A 15,176-nucleotide genomic window follows, 5' to 3' on the forward strand; every position below is an offset into this window, starting at 1 on the left:
TAGGATGGGCATAGATTTGTCTTTTTCGTCTGCTTTCCATCCTCAGACTAATGGCCAGACCGAGCGGACTAATCAGACCTTGGAGACATATTTGAGGTGTTTTGTGTCTGCGGATCAGGATGATTGGGTTGCTTTTTTGCCTTTGGCGGAGTTCGCCCTCAATAATCGGGCCAGCTCTGCCACCTTGGTGTCCCCGTTTTTCTGTAATTCAGGGTTTCATCCTCGATTTTCCTCCGGTCAAGTGGAATCTTCGGATTGTCCTGGAGTGGATGCTGTGGTGGAGAGGTTGCATCAGATTTGGGGGCAGGTGGTGGACAATTTGAAGTTGTCCCAGGAGAAGACTCAGCTTTTTGCCAACCGCCGTCGTCGTGTTGGTCCTCGGCTTTGTGTTGGGGACTTGGTGTGGTTGTCTTCTCGTTTTGTCCCTATGAGGGTTTCTTCTCCTAAGTTTAAGCCTCGGTTCATCGGCCCGTACAAGATATTGGAGATTCTTAACCCTGTGTCCTTCCGTTTGGACCTCCCTGCATCCTTTTCGATTCATAATGTTTTTCATCGGTCACTGTTGCGCAGGTATGAGGTACCAGCTGTGCCTTCCGTTGAGCCTCCTGCTCCGGTGTTGGTTGAGGGTGAGTTGGAGTACGTTGTGGAAAAGATCTTGGATTCTCGTGTTTCCAGACGGAAACTCCAGTATCTGGTCAAATGGAAGGGATACGGTCAGGAGGATAATTCTTGGGTCACTGCCTCTGATGTTCATGCCTCTGATCTTGTCCGTGCCTTTCATAGGGCTCATCCTGATCGCCCTGGTGGTTCTGGTGAGGGTTCGGTGCCCCCTCCTTGAGGGGGGGTACTGTTGTGAAATTGGTTTCTGGGCTCCCCCGGTGGCCACTTGTGGAATTTAACTTGTGTGCATCATCCCCTCTGTTCACCTGCTCCTATCAGGATGTGGGAGTCGCTATATAACCTTGCTCCTCTGTCAGTTTCATGCCGGTCAACAATGTAATCAGAAGCCTTTCTGTGCATGTTCCTGCTACTAGTCAACTCCCAGCTAAGTTGGACTTTTGTCCTTGTGTGTTTTTGCATTTTGTTCCTGTTCACAGCTGCTGTTTCGTTACTGTGTCTGGAAAGCTCTTGTGAGCAGAAATTGCCACTCTGGTGTTATGAGTTAATGCTAGAGTCTTAAAGTAATTTCTGGATGGTGTTTTGATAGGGTTTTCTGCTGACCATGAAAGTGCCCTTTCTGTCTTCATGCTATCTAGTAAGCGGACCTCGATTTTGCTAAACCTATTTTCATACTACGTTTGTCATTTCATCTAAAATCACCGCCAATATATGTGGGGGCCTCTGTCTGCCTTTTGGGAAAATTTCTCTAGAGGTGAGCCAGGACTGTCTTTTCCTCTGCTAGGATTAGGTAGTTCTCCGGCTGGCGCTGAGCATCTAGGGATAAAAAACGTAGGCATGCTACCCGGCCACTTCTAGTTGTGCGGCAGGTTTAGTTCATGGTCAGTATAGTTTCCATCTTCCAAGAGCTAGTTCTCATGTATGCTGGGCTATGTTCTCTCGCCATTGAGAATCATGACACCCTCCTAGTTGGGGTGTGGCCTCCGATACCCTCTGATTTGGGGTGTGGCCTCTTGGGGTGTGGCCTTTGGCACCCATCGAGCTGGGGTGTGGCCTCCGGTACCCTCCTATTTGGGGTGTGGCCTTTTGGGGTGTGGCCTTCTGTACACTTCGACCTGGGGTATGGCCTCCGGTACCCTCTGAGTTGTGGTGAGGCCTCCGCTACTCTCCTAGTTGGTGTATTGCATCCAGTAATCTCCTAGTTGGGGTGTGGCCTCCGATACCCTTCGAGTTTGGGTGTGGCCTTCAATAACCTTCGAGCTGAGGTGTGGCCTTTGACACCCTCCGATTTTGTGTGTTGCCTTCGTCACCCCGATTTGGGGTGCAGCCAATTGGGATGTGGCCTCTGATACCCTCGGAATTGTGCTGTGGCCTCCAGTACCCTCTGAGTTGGGGTATGGCCTCCGGTACCCTCCAAGTTTGGGTGTGGCCTTCGGTACCCTGCGAGCTGGGGTGTCCTATGGTACCCTCCGAGTTGGGGTGTGACCTTCGATTCCCTTCGAGCTGCGGTGTGGTCACCAATACCCTCCGAGTTGGGGTGTGGCCTTGGGTACCCTCCGAGTTTGGGTGTAGCCTTCGTAACCCTGATTTGGGGTGTGGCCAATTGGGATTTGGCCTCCAATACCCTCCGAATTGTGGTGTGGCCTCCTGTACCCTCCGAGTTGGGGTGTCGCCTCCGGTACCCTCTGAGCTTGGGTGTGGCCTTCGGTACCCTTCGAGCAGGGGTGTGCCCTCCGGTACCCTCCGAGTTGGGGTGTGGCCTCTGGTACCCTCTGAGCTGAGGTGTGGCCTCCAGCACTCTCCTAGTTGGGGTGTGGCCTCTGGTACCCTCCGTGCTGGGGTGTGGCCTCTAGTTCCCTCTGAATTGGGGTGTGTCATTTTGGGGTGTGGCCTCCGGTATCCTCCGAGTTGGGTGTGGCCTCTGGTACTTTCCGAGTTGGGGTGTGGCCTCCGCTACCCTCCGATTTGGGGTGTGGCCTTCGGTATCCTTCGAGCTGTGGTATAGCCTCCGGCAACCTCCGAGTTGAAGTGTGACCTTCAGTACCCTTCGAGCTGCGGTGTGGTCTCCGATACCCTCTGAATTGTGGTGTGGCCTCCAGTACCCTCCAAGCTTGGGTGTCGCCTCCAGTACCCTTTGAGTTGTGGTGAAGCGTCCGATACCCTCCTAGTTGGGGTGTGCCCTCTGGTACCCTCCGATTTGTGTGAGCTCAAACTCACAGAAAGAATATGGGTTCCATATGACAAGTAATGTCCTCAGGCTTTTATCTATCACTGGGGGGAACAAAAATAACAATAACAATAACATAAATAACAATAACAAAGGAGCTTACCCATGGTGAGTGTGGTCTCCGATACCTATCAAGTTGGGGTGTTGTCTCGGGTACCCTCCGAGTTTGGGTATAGCCTTCGTTACACTTTGAGCTGGAGTGTGCCCTCTGGTACCCCCTGAGTTGAAGTGTGACCTTCGGTACCCTTCGAGCCGCGTTGGGGTCTCTGATAACCTCTGAATTGTTGTGTGGCGTCCTGTCCCCTCCGAGTTGGGGTGTTACCTCCGGTACCCTCTGAGCTTGGGTGTGGATTCCAGTACCCTTTGAGTTGTGGTGAGGCGTCCGATACCCTCCTAGTTGGGGTGTGGCCTCTGGTACACTCTGAGTTGGGGTGCGGTCTCCGGCACCTTCAGATTTGGGGTCTGGCCTTCGGTACTCTCCTAATTGGGGTGTGGCCTCCGGGTACCCTCCGAGCTGGGATGTGGCTTACGGTACCCTCCGAGTTGAGGTGTGTCCTCCGATACTCTCTGAGTTGGAGTGGGGTTTCCGGTACCCTCTGAATTTGGGTGTGGCCTCCTGTAGCCTCCGAATTGGTGTGTGGCCTCTGGTACGCTCTGAGTTTGGGTGTGGCCTCTAGTACACTCCAATTTGAGGTATGATCTCCCGCACCTTCCAAGTTGGGGTGTACCTTCCAGGCACCCTCTGATTTGGAGTGTGGTCTCCGGTACCCATCGAATCGGGGTGTTGCTTCCAGTACCCTATGGTACCCTCTTAATTGGGATGTGGCCTCCGGTACCCTCCGAGCTGGGATGTCGCCTTAGGTACCCTCTGAATTGAGGTGTGTCCTCCGATACCCTCCAAATTGGGGTGTGGTCTGCAGTACCCTTTGAGTTGTGGTGTGGCCTCTGGCACCTTCCGAGTTGGGGTGTGGCCTTCAGTACCTTCCAGGCACCCTCGGATTTGGGGTGTGGCCTTCTGTACCCACTGAATTGGGGTGTTGCCTCTGGTACCCTACGAGTTGGTGTTTGGACTACGGTACCCTCCAAGTTGGGGTGTGGACTCTTGGGGTTTGGCATCTGGTATGATTCGAGCTGGGGTGTGTTAGGGGTCGAGTTCCCGCCTCTGCACAGGGGGAATCTCAGGCCATCTCCGCTGCGGTCTCCCATTCGTCTCCTGCCGCAGTGGAGCCTGCTCAGCGGAGACGTCAGTCCCAGCGTCTCGCTCAGTCTGACTCTGTACAAAGGGTTACTGCTGCTTTTCCAGCTTCTGCCATTGAAGTCAGTGCTGGGCAGCGGCGAGCAGATGCTTCTGGGACTAAGTCCTGCTTTTCTTGTTCTGAGCATGCCCAGAGTAAGATCTCTCAGTGGAGATTGAGGGTCACATGTTCAGATACTTCAGCTCCAGGAAGGTCCTGAAGGTGATCAGGCTCTGTAGCAGCCTCTCATTGGTCCTTCTAGGAAGGTCCTGTACTTGCTGCAGCTATTTAAGGCTCTCATGACCGCACGGCCATGCGCTAGTATTGAATCTATTACGTGCATGCGCCAGTGTGGTCATTCAGGGGCTGAAATAAGCCCCTAGAATGCCGGCACCTCTGGCGAGGAGATTGTGTGTGTGGATTTAGGGCCTCGGCTGAAATAAACCCCTAGAATACCGGCTCCTCCAGTGAGGAGATTGTATGTTTGCATGACCATTGACTGCTCTCTGATGGGCAGTTAACCTGTGCTCCTGTGAAGTCTAACAGGGCGCAGAGCTTTCCTTTTTTCCTTTCTTGGCTACTCTGTGAGGTAACAGAGCTAGTCTATACCGCCAAATAGTGCCACAATTTACTAGCAGCAGGTTCCCCTGCACGGTGGACCCCGGGCTGCGAACGCGTCAATAATAATAAACATCTATATTTACTCGGTGCGTTCCGCTAGCCCTAACAGGGTGTGGCCTCCGAAACCCTCCGAGTTGGGGTGTGACTTACTGTACCCTCCGAGATTGAGTGTGGCCTCTGGGCACCCTCCGAGTTGGGGTGTGGCCTCAGAGGGTACCCAGAGTTGGGGCGTGGCCTCCGCTGCCCTCTGACTTGGGGTGTGGCTTCCGATACCCTCTGAGTTGGGGTGTGGCCTCCGCTGCCCTCCGAGTTGGGGTGTGGCTTCTGATAGCCTCCAAGTTGGGGTGTGGCCTCCGGTACCCTCTGAGTTGGGATGTGGCCTCCGATCCCCTCTGAGTTGGAGTGTGGCCTCCAGTCCCTTCCAAGCACCTTCTAAGATGTGGTGTGGCCTCCAGGTACCATCTGGTTTGGGGTGTGGCCTCTAGTACTCTCCAAGTTTGGGTGTGGCCTCCGATACCCTCTGAATTGTGGTATGGCCTACAGTACTTTCCGAATTGGGGTGTGGCCTCCGAGTAACCTCAGAGTTGAGATGTGGCCTATGGTACTCTCCAAGTTGGGGTGTAGCCTCTGGTACCCTCCGAGTTGGGATGTGGCCTCTGGTACCCTCCAAGTTGGGCTGTGGCTTCTTGGCGTAAGGTCTCCGGTAACACAGAAAAAAAAAAAAAGTTCAGGCGTACAAGCCCTAACCAGCTCATCAACTCCAGCCACAGGTGAACGGGACTTCATCCGGACTCAACGTAAAACAGCAATGTAAGAAGGTAGATGTCCCAGCTGCTTAAACAAATTCTTTTATTGTAGACACATTAAAATCACAAATGTGGAAATGTGGCTAGATCCTTACAGTGTGGAGGTGCACATATGCACCGATAGTTCAGCAACGCGTTTCAATCTACTGGGATCTTTTTCACAGCTGTGAAAAATATCCTAGTAGATCGAAACGCGTTGCTGAAGTATCGGTGGATATGTGCACATCCACACTGTGAGGATCTAGCCGCATTTGTGATTTTAATGTGTCTACAATAAAAGAATTTGTTTAAGGAGCTAGGACATTTACCTTCTTTCATTGAGGTCTCCGGTACTTTGCGAGCTGGGGTGTGTCCTCTGGTACCCTCCAAGTTTGAGTGTGGCCTCCCGTACCTTACGAGCTGGGGTGTGGCTGCTGATACCCTTATGGCCTCCGGTAACGTACAAATTGGGGTGTTGCCTCCGGTACCCTCCAAATTTGGGTGTGGCCTCCGAGTACCCTCCGAAATGAGGTGTGGTCTCCAGTGCCCTCCGAGTTTTTGGTGTGGATCCTTGGGATGTAGCCTCCGTTAGTTACCCTCCGAGTGTGGCCTCCGATATCCTCCGAGTTGGGGTGTGGTTTCCGATACCGGAGGCCACACCCCAACTCAGAGGGTACCGGAGGCGAAACCCATACTTGGAGGGTGCCTGGAAGGTCCCCGAGACCACACCCCAACTCAGAGAGTGCCGGAGGCCACACCACAAATTGGAGGATACAGGAGGTCACACCACAATTCGGAGGGTACTGGAGGCCACACCCCAACTTGATGGGTGCCCATAGGCCACACCCCAATTTGGAGGGTATCAGAGGCCACACCCAACTCGGAGGGTGCATGGAATGTACCGGATGGCCACACCCCAACTCGGAGGGTAGGCCACACCCCATCTCAGAGGGTACCGGAGGCTACACCCCAAGAGACCACACCCCAACTACCACAAGCCACACGAAAACTTGGAGGGTACCGATGGCCAAACCCCAACTCAGATGGTGCCAGGAGGCCACACCCCAACTGGGAGGGTGCCCAGAGGCCACACCCCAACTCGGAGAGTACCTACTGAATGCCACACCCCAACTGGGAGGTTACCAGATTCCACACCCTAATTCGGAGGGTACCCTCCGAATTGTGGTGTAGCCTCCCATTCCCTCCGAGTTGGGGTGTGGCATTCAGTACCCTCCGGGTTGAGGTGTGGCCTCCGGTACCCTCTGAGAAGGGGTTTGTCCTCCGATACACTCTGAGTTAGGGTATGACCTCCGCTATCCTCCGAGTTGGGGTGTGCCTCTGGTACGCTCTGAGTTGAGGTATGGCCTATGGTATCCTCTGAGTTGGGGTGTGGCCTCTTGGGTTGTGTCCTTCAGAACCCTCTGAGCTGGTGTGTGGTCTCTGATACCCTCCATGTTGGGGTGTGGCCTCCGGTTCCCTTCGAATTGGGGTGTTGTTGTCTCACTAAGTTATTCTAGCCAAAAACCCTGGCACTCCCCCTGTGGTGACATCACTTAGAGCAGGGGTCCCCAACCTGTAGCTCGGGAGCCACATGTGGCTCGCGGTCCCATGAACTGTGGCTCACAACTGTCTGCCAGCTTGGTGCATTAACTCCATGTCTAGCAAACTGGCATGAAGAGCACATCTCAAAATGGTGAATTTTGTGAGTAGCCCTGCACAGAAGTGCAGATCTGGATGCACACTTACTGGTCTTAGGGGTTTAGAGATGTTTTAGGTATGGTACACTAGAAGATGGTACTACCTGTTAGAGGAGATGCTCAAAGCTGGATGTGACAGTGTGTTGGGAGTCCTTGATGAGAGAATACTGAATGGGGGTATTGTGGGAACCCATAGATCTCAGTTTACTTCTTTGGATTGATTTCTGTGACAAAGCTTTGGTTGTCATTATACCGGTAATAGGGGATTTGGTTGACACTACTTTGAAGGTGGTGGGAGCTGGATGTGGCTCGTAACCCTCTCTCTAAGCTGAATGTGGCTCTCAAGGTCAGAAAGGTTGGGGACCACTGACTTAGAGGCTGACACCTCCCCTTTACTTAGAGCTATGTTAACTATTTTTAGGCATAACGTGCTGTGTGAACCTTGCATAAGTACGACACCCTGCTCATGATCTTCCCCACGTCCGGGGCACTCTTTTAAGTGTCAACACGGAGTAATTACATTAACTGCTTACTGAGAAATTTGCACTTTGCACTCATTGCATTTAGCTGCTAGCACTTTCAGTGAGTGATAGATCTATCGATGGACATACGGAATATATAATTCTTATAACCCTAGCCCCGATTGGTGCCCCTATATCTCACATTAATAGAACAAAGAATCTCAACAAAGTAAGTACCAGTTTTGGCTTGTATTGGTTGGGAGGAGGGAATGAGTAATTTTCACAGTGTGGTATTTGCAGCTAAGCCATACAACTTCAGTGATTCTAGTAAGGGTTTTGAATTACACACATACAAGCAGCAGGCAGAGAGAGAAGAGGGGGGTTGGAATGGCCCACAAAGTGTCTCGTAAAGTTAGGTAGATACTCAAATATGGCATATTCACATTATCGTGACACAGGGTACCGTAGGCCACACCCCAACTCTGAGGATACTCAGAGGCCACACCTCAATTCAGACAGTACCGGAGGCCACACCACAATTTGGAGGATACCGGGGGCCACACCCTAACTCGGAGGCTGCCTGGAAAGTACAAGAGGACACACCAATTCGGAGGGTAGCGGAGGCCACTCCCCAACTCTAAGGGTACTGGAGGCCATACCCCAACTCGGAGTACCGAAGGCCACACCCCAACTCGCAGGGTACCGGAGGCCAAACCCCAAATTGGAGGGTACCACAGGCCATACCCCAACTCAGAGGGTAACAGAGGCCACATCCTAAATCAGAGGGTACCCGGAGGCCATACCACAACTTGGAGGGTGCTGGGAGGCCACACCCCATCTCGAAGGGTATCAGATGCCACACCCCAATTCGGAGGGTACCGGAGGCCACACCCCAACTCGGAGGGTGTCTGGAAAGTACTGGAGGCCACACCCCAAGTAAGAGGGTATCGGAGGCCAAAACTCAACTTGGAGGGTAGAGGAGGCCACACCACAACTCGGATGGTAGCTGAGGCCACACCCCAACTCGAAGGGTACCCGGAGGCCACACCCCAACTTGGAAGGTACCAGATGCCACACCCCAACTCGAAGGGTACCCGGAGGCCACACCCCAACTCAGAGTGTGCCCGGATGCCACACCAAAGGAAAGAACCCTAATTGATTTTTGTCTGGGATAGATTGTGAATGCCATGTCGCATTTTCAGAGCCCCTGACAAGCGAAAACAGCAGAAACCACTATATGTGACCCCATTTTAGAAATTAAACCCCCCAAGGAATTCATCTAGTGGTATACTAAGCATTTTTAACCTACAGATGATTCACAAAACTTTATAGCATGTGAGATGTGAAAACAAAAAAATTACATTTTTGCCTCTAAAATACTGTTTTAGCACCGATTTTATAATTTGCACGAGGGGTAATATGATAAAATGGACACCATAGTTTATTATGCAATTTGTACTGAACATGGCAGTACCCATATGTGGTTGTACACTACTGTTTTTGCACAGGACAGGGATCATATGGATATGAGAGCCACTTGGCTTTAAGAACATAGATTCCATTTTAACAAATTGTAGCAAAGCCCCTGAGGTGACAAAACAGCATAAATTATCACAAAATCTAACCCATTTTGGAAACTAGACCCCTCAAGGATTTCATCTAGGGGTGTATAGAGCATTTTTAACCTACTGTACAGGTGATTCACAAAACTTTATAACATTTAGATGTGAAAACCAAATTAAATTTTTTACAATTTTAAATACAGTTTTATCACCAAATATATAATTTCCACAAGGGGTAATAGGAGCCAATGGACAACAAAGTATGTTATGCAATTTTTACCAAAAGTGGCATGATCCCATATGTGGTTGTTCACTAATGTTTGAGCTCACGGCACAGATCGGATGTATGAACACTACTTGGCTTTTAGAACGCAGATGCCGTTTGATTAGATTGAGAGCTCCATTAGCCAAGCCCCTGAGGTACCATATCAGTATTAAATCCTCCAGTGACCCCATATTGGAATCGTCACTGCTTGAGGATTTTATGTGGGGGTGGAGTGTGTATTTTGAACCAACAGGTGCCTCACAGGATTTTTATAACATTGGTACGTGGAAATATAACATTTAGTGGTAAAAATTTAATTTTTGTATGTACTGCAAATATGTCAGTTACACAAGGGTTAATAGGTGAATCTGGACCCCACAACTTGTGAAATTTCTGGTGAATGCAGTGATGCCCCATATGTCATCAGAAACTACTGCTAGGCCACATGACAGGGCTGAGAAGGCAGGAGCACTATTTGGCTTTTGCAGCACAGATTTTGCTAAAATTATTTGCTTGTGAAATTTGCAGAACCCCTAAAATGACAGAACAGCAGAAGTTACAGAAATTGCACTTCTCAATGAATTAATCTACAGCTGCAGCAACATCGACGCCATGCTTCATTCTGGAGAATTACAAATATTCCAGTTTAGTACCCATATGTTGTGCCCCCATGCAGTGTAGTGCCCCCTATATATTGTAGCTCCTCTGTGACGACACTGCATTTATTCTTATATATGCCGTAGGAATACAGATCTGCTCCATTGACCATCACTGAACCCTCACCCTGTATTGTCTGAATCGTATTCTGCCCACGTGGAAAGAGTATGGGCATTCAGTGGGATGAGGTCTGGTCCATGCGGTCTATCAAAAGGCAGCCAGGTCAACGAACGAGAGCATCCACTAACCTCTGTGTCTCCACAGCCCCCATACATTGTGCCTAGCTTGTGTTTCTTGTGACACAAACCCAAATTATTATTTGGGCTCTCCTTGCTACAGTTTTTACAAACATGTGGTCGCTTACTGTTGTTTAGGCACAGTAGAGCTCAGAAGGAGGGGCATTTGGAGTTGGGAGCCCAGATTTCACTGAATTTTATTTGAAGTGGTGTTAGAAATATGTCAATATTCCAGAGTTTTTGTTCTACCAGTAATGTAAAACCCTCTATATTTCCAGTGACAGATGACAGACCTGAGTGGGAGCTGGTATTGTGCATGATAAATTAGGCTTTTTATTGGTAATATTTTGGGGTACAAAACATTTTATGATCCCTTCCAGTATAAGGCTGGAATCACATTCTTGTGTTCTACGCTGAACACTAATGTCAGTATTTCTGTGTAAATCCCACAAAAATCTGATTCAGACCCCCAACGGAACCACCCTCCATAAAGAGGTAGATGGAGACACTTTGGAGTCCATTTGCCATCTGTTTCGGTGGTATCCATCTTTTTAGGCATTCACAGAACTGTGGTCGTCCATACTTGGGTGCTAAAAAGATAGTTAAAATGATGGGACACCACCTGAACAGAGACTAGACAGAGACCAAAGTGACTCTATGTGCCTCATAAGTTTTGGTGATTCACATAGAAACCCCGATGTACTGTAGGAGCTCAGTGGAAAACGCAGAATAAATGTAAGCTTTGTTCTGATTTTTGGTGAGGTATAATGATTATGAACATACAGGCAGCAGTACGAGAATAGTTCTTATTTTTATTTTTGCACTGTTCACCGTGTGGTACAAGTGATAAGATTACTTTATTCTTCAGGTCGGTACAATTACAACAATACTAGATACTAGACACAACAATACTAGATACTAGACTTATTTAGCTTTTTTTGTTGCTATCACACACTAAAAATATTTTTTTATAAAAAAAATATAGTTCTTTTGTGGTAATATTCTGAGATTTGTAACTTTTTTTATTTTTTAGTGAATAGAGCTGTATGAGGGCTTATTTTTTGCTTAACAAGTTGAAGAATTTTTTGGTACCATTTTAGAGTACATAAAAAAATCGCTTTTTATTCAGATTTTTCAAAAACAGAATGAAAAAAACAGCAATTAAGTACCATATTTTGTGGATTATAAGATGCACTGGATAATAAGAAGCATCTAGGTTTTAGAGGAGGAAATTAGAAAAAAATTTTGAAGCAAAAAATGGTCATGACACGTTGTTATGGGGAGATCTGCTGCTTACACTTTTATGGTGTAATGTCCCAAAATTCTGTTCTAATGTCCACCATTCTGGTGTATATGTAGTGCATCCTTGCCCCATCCAGGTATATATGATCCCCATCCTGATATATATTTCCGTCATGCTGGTATATATGATACTCATACTGGTATATATAATCCTCATGCTGATATACATTATATGATCCCCATCCAGATATATTTGGCCCCTATCCTGATATACATGATCCCCATCCTGTTATATATGATCTCCTTTCTGGTATACATGACTCCCCATCCTGGTATATATGGATCCCCATCCTGGTATACATGGATCCTCATTCTTGTATATATGGATTCTCATTTTTAAATATATGGCCCCCATCCTGGTATTTAAGGCATCCCATCCTGGTATATATGGCCTCCCATCCTGGTATATATCTCCCCCATCACACCACACACAATGAAAAACAAAAAACAATTTCACTCACCTTCCCTGCGCTCCCTCGCAGCGTGGAGTAATCTTCTGATGCCGACAACTGACTTATTACTAACCAGTATACCTAATCCCTGCCTGATCCTGGCGATAAGCCCTGCATTGGGAAGGATAAGATGTGCGCTAGTCAATCCCCACTACCACTAAAGACAGATGGGATACACAAACAAGGGCGAATACTTAGCTTGATTAGACTCAGAGAGAAACACGGACGTCCTCCAAACACCATAGAGGAAGATAGCCGATTGCTATAACTCCACGCTGCAACAGGGAACTGGAAATAGAAATATCAATCATGCCTTCACACCTCGGTCCAGGCGTGACAACTAGAGTCAGAGGAGATTGCCACTCGGTCCTAAAGTCAGAATACCCAGGAAGAAGCCTGCAAAGCAAACTGCTGAGACCTTCTGCAGTCAGATGCAGAGCGACGGTCTACAGCCTCTGACACACTCGTGACAGCATGTCACTATTATCTGCACCCGCACACTGATGTCAGCTGCCGGAATATTCACTGCTCCCCACAACCAGGACTATGGAGGTGGGGAGCACTGAATATTTATTTTCCTTATTAGCTAACAAACGTGATCGCCCAGCCCGTGCAAGAATCTGGCGGCTGCTGCTAACACGTGTGTCCTCCTTCACCCATAGTCCCGCTCACCTCTCATCGCCGGCTTCAATTTAGAGAGGTAGAGGGATTATGGGTGTGGGGAGCAGTACATATTCATTCTACTTAATAGTGGGCACACATGTTAGCCCCAGCCCCGCTCCTGCCTCCTGTGACCCACTCCTTGACCGCTGACAACCCCTCTTCCCCACAGCCACGGCCATATACATCGGGACTATAAGACGCCCAAAACCCCACCTCCCCCCCACTATCCTCCAAAAAAATTTAGGTAAAAAATGCATCTAAAAGTCCGCAAAATAAGGTAATTTTTTAATCTATATTTTTTGCATGGCTCACTGTGCGGTAAAAGTGGTAAGGCACAGTTATTCTTCGGGCCAATGCGATAATAGCGATTTGGAAATTTGTTATGCTTTGCCACTTTTACAGACTAAAAACAATATTTTACAAAAATGAATTTGTTTTTGCATCACCATATTCTGAGAGCTGTACTATTTTTTTTACACATGACTTTTTGATAGCTTTTTATCCAATTTATTGTGTTTGTTATTATTTTTTGACTGTATTCGCGTTATAACATGCCAGTTTGATTGATGAAGTCATGCTGCAACGCGATAATTATATGTACTTTTTTATCTTTGTGTGAGGGGTTGACACGCTTAGCTGCTTCTTCAGGTACACAGGAACACTTTGGTGGTGAAACACCTGCTGGTTTATTAACATCAGCATACACCAAGGCAGAGTTCAGAAAAACAAAAGCAAAGCCTTCCTGGATTAACGGAAAACAAAACAAATAAAGTATAACAAAGTCCTTTCTCTGCTGGTTTCAACCTGCAGACACCACACACTGTCCTCAGCTCCTCTTTGGACCCTGTTACATATTCTCTCCCTCTGTCCAAAGCCGGGGTTTTTTGCACCTTCAGACATTAAACAGGGAATTTGGGAGAGAGCATCCTCATTGCTGTGTAACTTCCCTGGCCTATGCTCTACGTGGAACATGAAGTCTTGAAGTGCTAAGAACCACCTAGTCACCCTGGCGTTCTTACCCTTGTCTCTCAACCATCTCAGAGGGGCATGATCTGAAAATAACTTAAACCTGCGGCCTAGTAGGTAGTATTTCAGGGTGTTGATATCCCAGTTTATGGCTGAGCATTCTTTCTCCACTATTGTGTAGTTCTTTTCGCAAGATGAGAGTTTCTGGCTCAGATACAGGATGGGATGCTCTTCTCCATTGATTTCCTATGACAGCATAGCTCCCAACCCAACCTATGACGCGTCGGTCTGTACCTCGAATTCCTTGCTAAAGTCTGGTGCCACCAGAACAGGATTCTTGCACAGAGACTGCTTCAGCTCTTGAAATGCCATCTCTGTGTCAGGAGCCCATTTCACCATCATTGACTTGGTGCACACAAGGAGATCTGTTAACCCCTTAAGCCCCGAGGGTGGTTTGCACGTTAATGACCAGGCCAATTTTTACAATTCTGACCACTGTCCCTTTATGAGGTTATAACTCTGGAACGCTTCAACGGATCTTGGCGATTCTGACATTGTTTTCTCGTGACATATTGTACTTCATGTTAGTGGTAAAATTTGTTCGATATAACTTGCGTTTATTTGTGAAAAAAACGAATATTTGGCGAAAATTTGGAAAATTTCGCAATTTTCCAACTTTGAATTTTTATGCCCTTAAATCACAGACATATGTCACACAAAATACTTAATAAATAACATTTTCCACATGTCTACTTTACATCAGCACAATTTTGGAACCAAAATTTTTTTTTGTGACGGAGTTATAAGGGTTAAAAGTTGACCAGCAATTTCTCATTTTTACAACACCATTTTTTTTTAGGGACCACATCTCATTTGAAGTCATTTTGACGGGTCTATATGATAGAAAATACCCAAGTGTGACACCATTCTAAAAACTGCACCCCTCAAGGTACTCAAAACCACTTTCAAGAAGTTTATTAACCCTTCAGGTGTTTCACAGGAATTTTTGGAATGTTTAAATAAAAATGAACATTTAACTTTTTTTCACACAAAATTTATTTCAGCTCCAATTTGTTTTATTTTACCAAGGGTAACAGGAGAAAATAGACCCCAAAAGTTGTTGTACAATTTGTCCTGAGTACGCTGATACCCCATATGTGGGGGTAAACCACAGTTTGGGCGCATGGCAGAGCTTGGAAGCAAAGGAGCGCCATTTGACTTTTCAATGCAAAATTGACTGGAATTGAGATGGGACGCCATGTTGCATTTGGAGAGCCCCTGATGTGCCTAAACATTGAAACCCCTAACAAGTGACACCATTTTGGAAAGTAGACCCCCTAAGGAACTTATCTAGATGTGTGGTGAGCACTTTGACCCAACAAGTGCTTTACAGAAGTTTATAATGCAAAGCCGTAAAAATAAAAAATCA

The sequence above is a fragment of the Ranitomeya variabilis genome, chromosome 1 (assembly GCF_051348905.1).
Source record: "Ranitomeya variabilis isolate aRanVar5 chromosome 1, aRanVar5.hap1, whole genome shotgun sequence".
Classification (NCBI taxonomy): domain Eukaryota; kingdom Metazoa; phylum Chordata; class Amphibia; order Anura; family Dendrobatidae; genus Ranitomeya; species Ranitomeya variabilis.